The sequence below is a fragment of the Crocodylus porosus genome, unplaced genomic scaffold, assembly GCF_001723895.1.
Source record: "Crocodylus porosus isolate Cpor-Errol unplaced genomic scaffold, CroPor_comp1, whole genome shotgun sequence".
Classification (NCBI taxonomy): domain Eukaryota; kingdom Metazoa; phylum Chordata; order Crocodylia; family Crocodylidae; genus Crocodylus; species Crocodylus porosus.
In genome coordinates this window covers 1,272,605-1,279,343 of record NW_017728933.1, presented here as the reverse complement: position 1 = coordinate 1,279,343, position 6,739 = coordinate 1,272,605, and the positions used below count along the sequence as shown (strand labels likewise).

Sequence of the window (6,739 nt, the reverse complement as noted above, 5' to 3'; positions counted from 1 at the left end):
AGCCTACGCCTGAAGCGTAAGTCAAATAAATTCACCTGTTCTTTATCAATCCGCTCCGAGTCCCTAACTCCAGACTCTACGCCGCAAATCCCACCTGTCCGTATCTAATTGCCACCCCGGCCCACCGTGACCTTGGGGCCCGATCCTTCGGTTTTCCCCGACAGGGTGTTCCGTGCAACCTGGCCTTATGGGCTATGAGTGGCTCCAGCCACCCCTGTACCACACCCCAAGCCAGACGTTCTTTGGTCTCACTCGACACTTCTCTATCACTTGGTCTCTCCGCAGCCCGTCTCTCTCACTGCACCTCACTGGATGCTCGGGCTGTCTGCAACCTCTGTCTCTCGCTGCACCTCACTGGGCGCTCGGGTTCTTTGTGACCTTGTCTCGCTCAGCCTTACTGGGTCCTTGGAGTTGGCACTCTCCCAATACTACACCCTTCCTGATGCTTGGGTTCAGCACACTCACAGTACTGCGTCCTCCTGACGCTCGGAGTTGGCACTTTCCCTGTACTGCGTCTTTTCTGGCGTTTGGTTTTGGCACAGTCCCAGTGTTGCCCAAAGTTGGCTTTCGTTGGTCGCTGCCCCCTCCTCCGGGGCTTTCCACTCTCTGCCCCCTCTCTAGGGCTCCTCAATCACGGCCCACTCTCTGGGGCTGGGGTTTCCTGCTCTACTGCAGGTCCTCTATGAGGCCTCCTCCAACACCTAATAGCCTCACCCAAACCTCTGGTGTTTTATACAACAAGAAACAAAACACAAGCCCCTGGGCTGTAACAAATTCAAGTTACTTGGCTATAACATTATTCCTGCCACATCAGGGTTGCTCTATCCTTCCCCCAGTCTCAGGGCTGTACCTGCAGTCTGGCCTGTCCCCTCTGCTTGCTCTGGAGAGCTCCTTCCCCCATGCCTGCTGGCAGGGAACTGTCCTCCTGGCCTCAGCCCTGGGGTTTATATGTGGGCCAGGCCCCGCCCCTTCCGGTCAGCTGGCCTCTGGCAAGTGTGGGCCACTAGCTCCCTCCAGTTGCCCCGGTAACCAGCAGCTGGGGCTCCCCACTCACTGCTGGGCTCTATCCCTAGCAGTTTCCACTCTAAGGAGCTGGGCAGCTGTGTGCTCTGCAACACACCTCCCCTCCTTATAGGAGCAGAGCACCGAAGTGCTCTGCGACAAACTCCTTCCTTGAAAGCAATCGACAGAGGGTCTATACATCAGAAAAATGATTTTTTTTGTATTTATGTAACACCACTTGGCTCAGGAGACTAATTTTATTTCACCCGCCATTTAAAACAACATAACTCCCTAATAATGCTAATGTCAATGTCTGAAATGCTAGTACTTGGTCCCCAATTCTATTTCCTTGGAAATAATTCAGTCAATATGTTGTTTTCTTACAAATGGCAATTTTCCAGAACAGGCAGGAAAATTAACCCACAGCAAAATGCCATTTTGTCATTGTTTACATATTGAAAAATATCCACTTATTTTGTTTGCTCTTTGTGTTCCAGCTAATCTTGCTAATGCAGTTTTTACAACTAGCCTGCAGATGAAAGTAAGGATCTGGACTCACAACATTCTTCTCTTGCAAGTGCCCTTGAATTATTTTCACCACTGACAAGTAATGGAATTTTTGAGAAAGATGGAATAATAAAGGCTGTTACTAAAACTGAGCCTTCTTCCCAATAAGTTCACCAAAGAACTGAGCAATAGCACTTGGAAGATATTCCTGGTATATCCCTCCTTGTCTTTAAGGAAAGACAACTTCACTTCTTTTCTCTGGCCAAAGCAGCCACACTGTCCCTTTCCCCATCCATTTATCTGAAAGAGGAAGAGCTGATATGACCTTACCTTTGACATTTTGCTGTTTGTTCCTTTATACTATGAATAGTCCACCAAAGATTTCCCAAGACCTCTTTAAAGGATTGATCTAAAGGCCTTTCACAATTAAGCTTCACAGCTCTAACATACCTTTTGAACAGCACCTCACAAAGTGCAGAAGAGATGCAAAAAAACCCCTCGAAAACCTAAAGGAACTAGCATTCAGGGAATAATGATTTATTTTTGGGTGTTCCATGGAGAGAAAAGAGTAGTGAATTATTTCCTCTCCTCCAATGAGCAACTTGGGAGATTGCGTATATAGAAGAACTACTGGGAAGTATTTTAAATTATTCAAATACATTGCCATTGCCAAAGAAGTCTCTCTCCAGCATATTCTGTTCTCATCAACAAAGAATTCTACATCCTGGTTCCCAGAAAAAGAAAATGATGCCAGAACAATGTAAAGAAGCACCAGCCAGCAGCTGTCAAGACTATAAACAACTGTTCTCCCTACACATCCCAGGTATAACACCATCATCAGAAAATAAAGGGAAATGAGAGGCCGGGTTCTTTGTTCCAATAAATAAGTGAAGTGCACTGGCTTCCATGGAACTGTTACCAGTTGGACCAGGTTGGAAAAATAACAGTGGCCTCAATGCCACCAACTAAAGGTAAACCAGCATGCCCTTTTTGCACAGTATGGGCCTGTCTCTCATCTGAATTATGCAAGAATTATTCCATGGACCACTATGGATTTACTATAAAGATGTCAAATGAAGATCATGCTTTCACCAACCTAGGAAGTGGGCTTCATTATTAAATCTTCCAAGCTCATTAAGCCAACCCTTTGCCATCACATGCAAATACAAACAACAAATGCAATCAGTTCCTGTCCCAAGTATATATTCAAAAGAGAGAGATACACAAACTGTCCCAATCGCATGCTTTCTCAGGGCTCCAGTACTATCACTGAATTCCATCGCCACTATGCGGTCCTACTGAGCAGCCAGCCTGGCACGGAAGAACGTGTCCTGTATGGAAGAAAGTACATGATAATGTTTTCAATGCCACTGTCTCTAAATTGATGGGTAGTATTTAGCACACAAAATAGTGTTAGATTATCTTATCCAGAATGCTTAACAGGAAGTTACATGTGCTAACAGAAATTTTGAAACAAGGATGTTGTTATCAAGAACATGTTGAAGAAGAAATTGTTTTCCCAGAGTAGGTAAGAGGCAGGGTACAGAAGCAAAGAGCTGAAAGGTATTGTAACTGATACTACTCCTGTAATAAATCTGGCAAGACATATATTCTAAAAGGACAGAGTTTCTCTGCAAGCATTTATTTGACTAATCTCAACTACAGTTGTATGACTAAATGAGACATCTTTAATTTGCATCAGCAGAATAGAGACTTCATCGGTGCTGTGAAATGGATGACCAGTAGGTTTCAAGGTCTTAGAGTTTAGCCAGATTGGTTCAACTGACACTTTTGGAAAAGTAAAGCTTCCAGGGAATGAGTTAGGTAGTCTCAGATCAGCCCCCACAAGACAGGTTTCTGTATCACAGACTTCTCTATCAGAGTAATTCTGTACCACTCCTTATGACCCTTCCATCAAACAAGAAAAGACTGACTGGATCATGGAAACCAAAAAACACTGAAACACCAGATGCAATACCTATGATGTAAATCCTATGAATAAATAGTGGTAGACTTCAGACTCTAACTCTGTCAGTCCATGCTAGACTCAATCCACTTCAGGATGTCTAAGCATAATGGCTAAAAATCCCATGCCTGGCTAATACTTGACACGCACCCCTGGAAAATGATTGCTCTTAGTATCATCAAGAACAACTCTGGTTATATCCAGCAGACCTAAGTTTAAACAACAGATGCAACAGTTTCCACATGTTCTGCTTTGCTTTCCCTTCATCTGTTCCTCCCTCACCCACATGTTCAAATTCATCAGTAATGCTGATATAGCTGCAGAATAAAGCAGAAGGAAACTTTGCTAGGTTTTCTGGTTTGGTCCAAGTCAAGTTGGCACAATTCAGAATGCCAACCTGGGCACTGCGTGCTCAGCTGTTCTGTTTTGTGCCCAAGCTGTGCCAGAATCCAGGCACTCTGTAACAGCTGAACAATTAAAAAAAACGCCAGAAAACAGAAAGGCAAACGGGGGAGAACCCAACTCCCCTGTAAGGGCAAATGTAGGGTTAGAAAGTCACAAAGGTCTGAAACCTGCAGAGCCTTCTGCAGCTACCTAATTTCTGAAAGAAAGGCTGGGAAAAGAATGAGATGGACCTTAACTGCGAAATCTAAGCAATGCTTCCTTCACCCATGGTGCCAAGAGAATGCATTTAGACTTACAATAGGTTCTGGGAGCTCTTCAACTGCCCTTGAATAAGTGGTTCTTTGGGGACCTCAGGACACAGCTGGGACCTGCAATTACCTATGTCCTTGTCAGCATTATGCCCAGGTCGCACACTGGAGTAGGAGTCAAGACACATGGGTTCCCAGGTATTTATTCCAATGAAAAACAGTTACATATATATTTAGGTCCATTGTTACTGAAAAAAATTACTTCAATACACATTTACACCTCATTGAAATGATGTGGTATGTGTTTGCTATCTTGCTGGAAAAGTATAGACTGATGAACTGGGACTTCTAGTACCACCTCTATCTCAGGCTCACTGGATGACCTATGTCAGCTCACTTCCTCTCTCGCTACCCCATCTTCCCACGTACAAAGTGGAAGGCAATATTGCTAGTCTTGCTCTGATAAATAATTTGAGATTCATGAATCAGTATACAGGCACTAGTTATTATTACCATGTCTGTAAAATATGGGTGCTGGCATTGGAAGAACTTTGGGGATCTCAGATCACAATTTTCCAAGAGCAACTAAATAACTTAAGTCCCTTAAATTCATTTGCCAGAGTTTTATTGTGGGGAGGGGTGGGGAATGGGGGAGATGAATTCCAGACATCTGGAAGAGCTTGTTTGCCAGGCAGTCTCCAAAAAAATCACTCAGTAGCTGCAACCCACAGCTCCACTTATGACATCCAACTGAGATTATATCACACATTGATCTTAACTCACACAAGTAAGTGTGTGTCAAGATGTTTGCATCAAAAGCAACCGATTGTACCTTTCAAAAATACTACTTGAAAGGGGGGAGAGAATACAGCTTGCCTTCTCAGAGAAGAAAATTAAATTTATCATGCTATTAACTTAAAAGATGGAAAAATCATCTTATTGCTAAGTTGCCAACTTTAATCTTTCTGAATTGGTTTGAAATACAGCTTTCAAAGCAAATGAAATATGTGTTTTTGTACATGCTGGCTTTGAGTCAGGCTTTTTCTTTCTCCTTCCCTCTTTTCGTCTAGCTAGCTTCCAGCAATTTACTATCTCGGGATTGCTGAATAGAGGGCACATCATACGAACTGCAGTAGCTTAGCAAATGCTCAAGAATTAACTGCTAAGGATTTCAAAATTCTATACACTTTTTCCCTTACTTGTGCCTTATATTGACTTGCTAAGACAAAGAGCCATGGCATCTACCAAGCTTCTTTTTGTGTGCCCACCCCACTTGATTGTCCTCTGGACCACCTCTCCTCCCATATACCACGGTACAATCCACTTCCACTCCCATTCTCCATCACCTAACAGGCCTATAGCAAGCATAATTTTGGGGAATCTGCGAATACAAGATATGAACTCCAGCGTGTGGTTCCAAAATCGATATCGATTGTTAAACTGCCAAACCTGTTTGGGTTAGAAGACTTGACTGCATCTTTGCTGTCTTTTTACCATCATCTTTGAATGAAATTGCTAGAGGTAGCGACACAGAATAAACAATAGATGGTAGCTAAAGTTTAATGATTCAAATGGAAGCCCACATGGATAGAGGAGGTAGCAGGACCAAGGAAATTATTCTGTACAGATAAACTTGCAGTTAAGCAATGCAATGCATCACCTGGTGCGGGACCTAACAGGTTAGCCATGGACATACACATTACCCAGTTGACTGAAGGTCCTCTGAGAAATGAGGATTGAAACTTCATAAAAGGTGGATGTTTCATTTATCTTACCATAGGAAGAGAGACCAGAAGCAGGAAGAGAGGCTGGACAGAAGGGGAAGAAGAATTCTGGCCTGGAGTCTAAGAACAGTGCAAGAAAGTGAGAAAACTGAGATAGGAAAGGGGAGGGGCTGTGTCTCTCCTGCCCTTTTTTGGGTATGGACACGAGCAATTTACTGTACAGTGAAAGAGATTGGGATTTTACCATGTATTAGCTGCTCCATGGTCACTGTGCTTCTGCATGCTCTCATCCACAGTAAGAGGAAGCTAAAAAAGGTAGCTTAATTCACAGTGAAAAAGGGCAGTTACTGAAAATTAGCTTCCACTTACCTGGAGGTAAGAACATGAACATACATGAAGCAGCCAATGTCCAGTACAGCCTATTGCCATACAGCTTCTGGTAAACGGTTTACATGCCCAACATTTGTCTAGACTAAAGGGTAATTATTTTATTGTCTATTTTGCAAAAGGTATGTGTTACATGCTACAGGATATCTGGAGTTGGAAACTGTAAAACTCAGTGCCCACAGGGCTCTGGTTATGAATCAAGTCATGCTTATGCAACTGGGGAGTTTTGGGCACTCAGCACTGGTCCTGGGGACATAGGGCAGCCAAATGTAAGGCCCGATTCCTGCAAAGACATAGGAGTGAAAGAGTCTGTGCCTATACAAAAGTTTGCTGGGAAGACAAAGGAACAGGACAAGACTGGAGCCTAACCAAATCAAGAGAAACGTAGATGCACACAACTCCATCTGGTTACCAAAGAAGGCAGCTTAGTTGGTGAGTGTCCAGCAGAAGGTGCTTAATAAGGGCTGCCACATTTGGCTACTGATCATACAGAGAAGCAA

At 43.6% G+C, this 6,739-nt stretch overlaps 1 long non-coding RNA gene across 1 annotated transcript in view; it reads right to left on the bottom strand.

The window, feature by feature from the left end:
* The window catches only part of LOC109317310, an 18,105-nt gene extending 12,468 nt beyond the window's left edge, over window positions 1–5,637 (bottom strand). The window contains exons 1-2 of the long non-coding RNA XR_002103018.1: window positions 5,623–5,637; window positions 5,397–5,400 (exon numbers count right to left, since the gene is read on the bottom strand). This is a non-coding gene — a long non-coding RNA (uncharacterized LOC109317310). The remainder of the gene's footprint in view (window positions 1–5,396; window positions 5,401–5,622) is intronic.
* Between the last annotated feature and the right edge of the window lie 1,102 nt (window positions 5,638–6,739).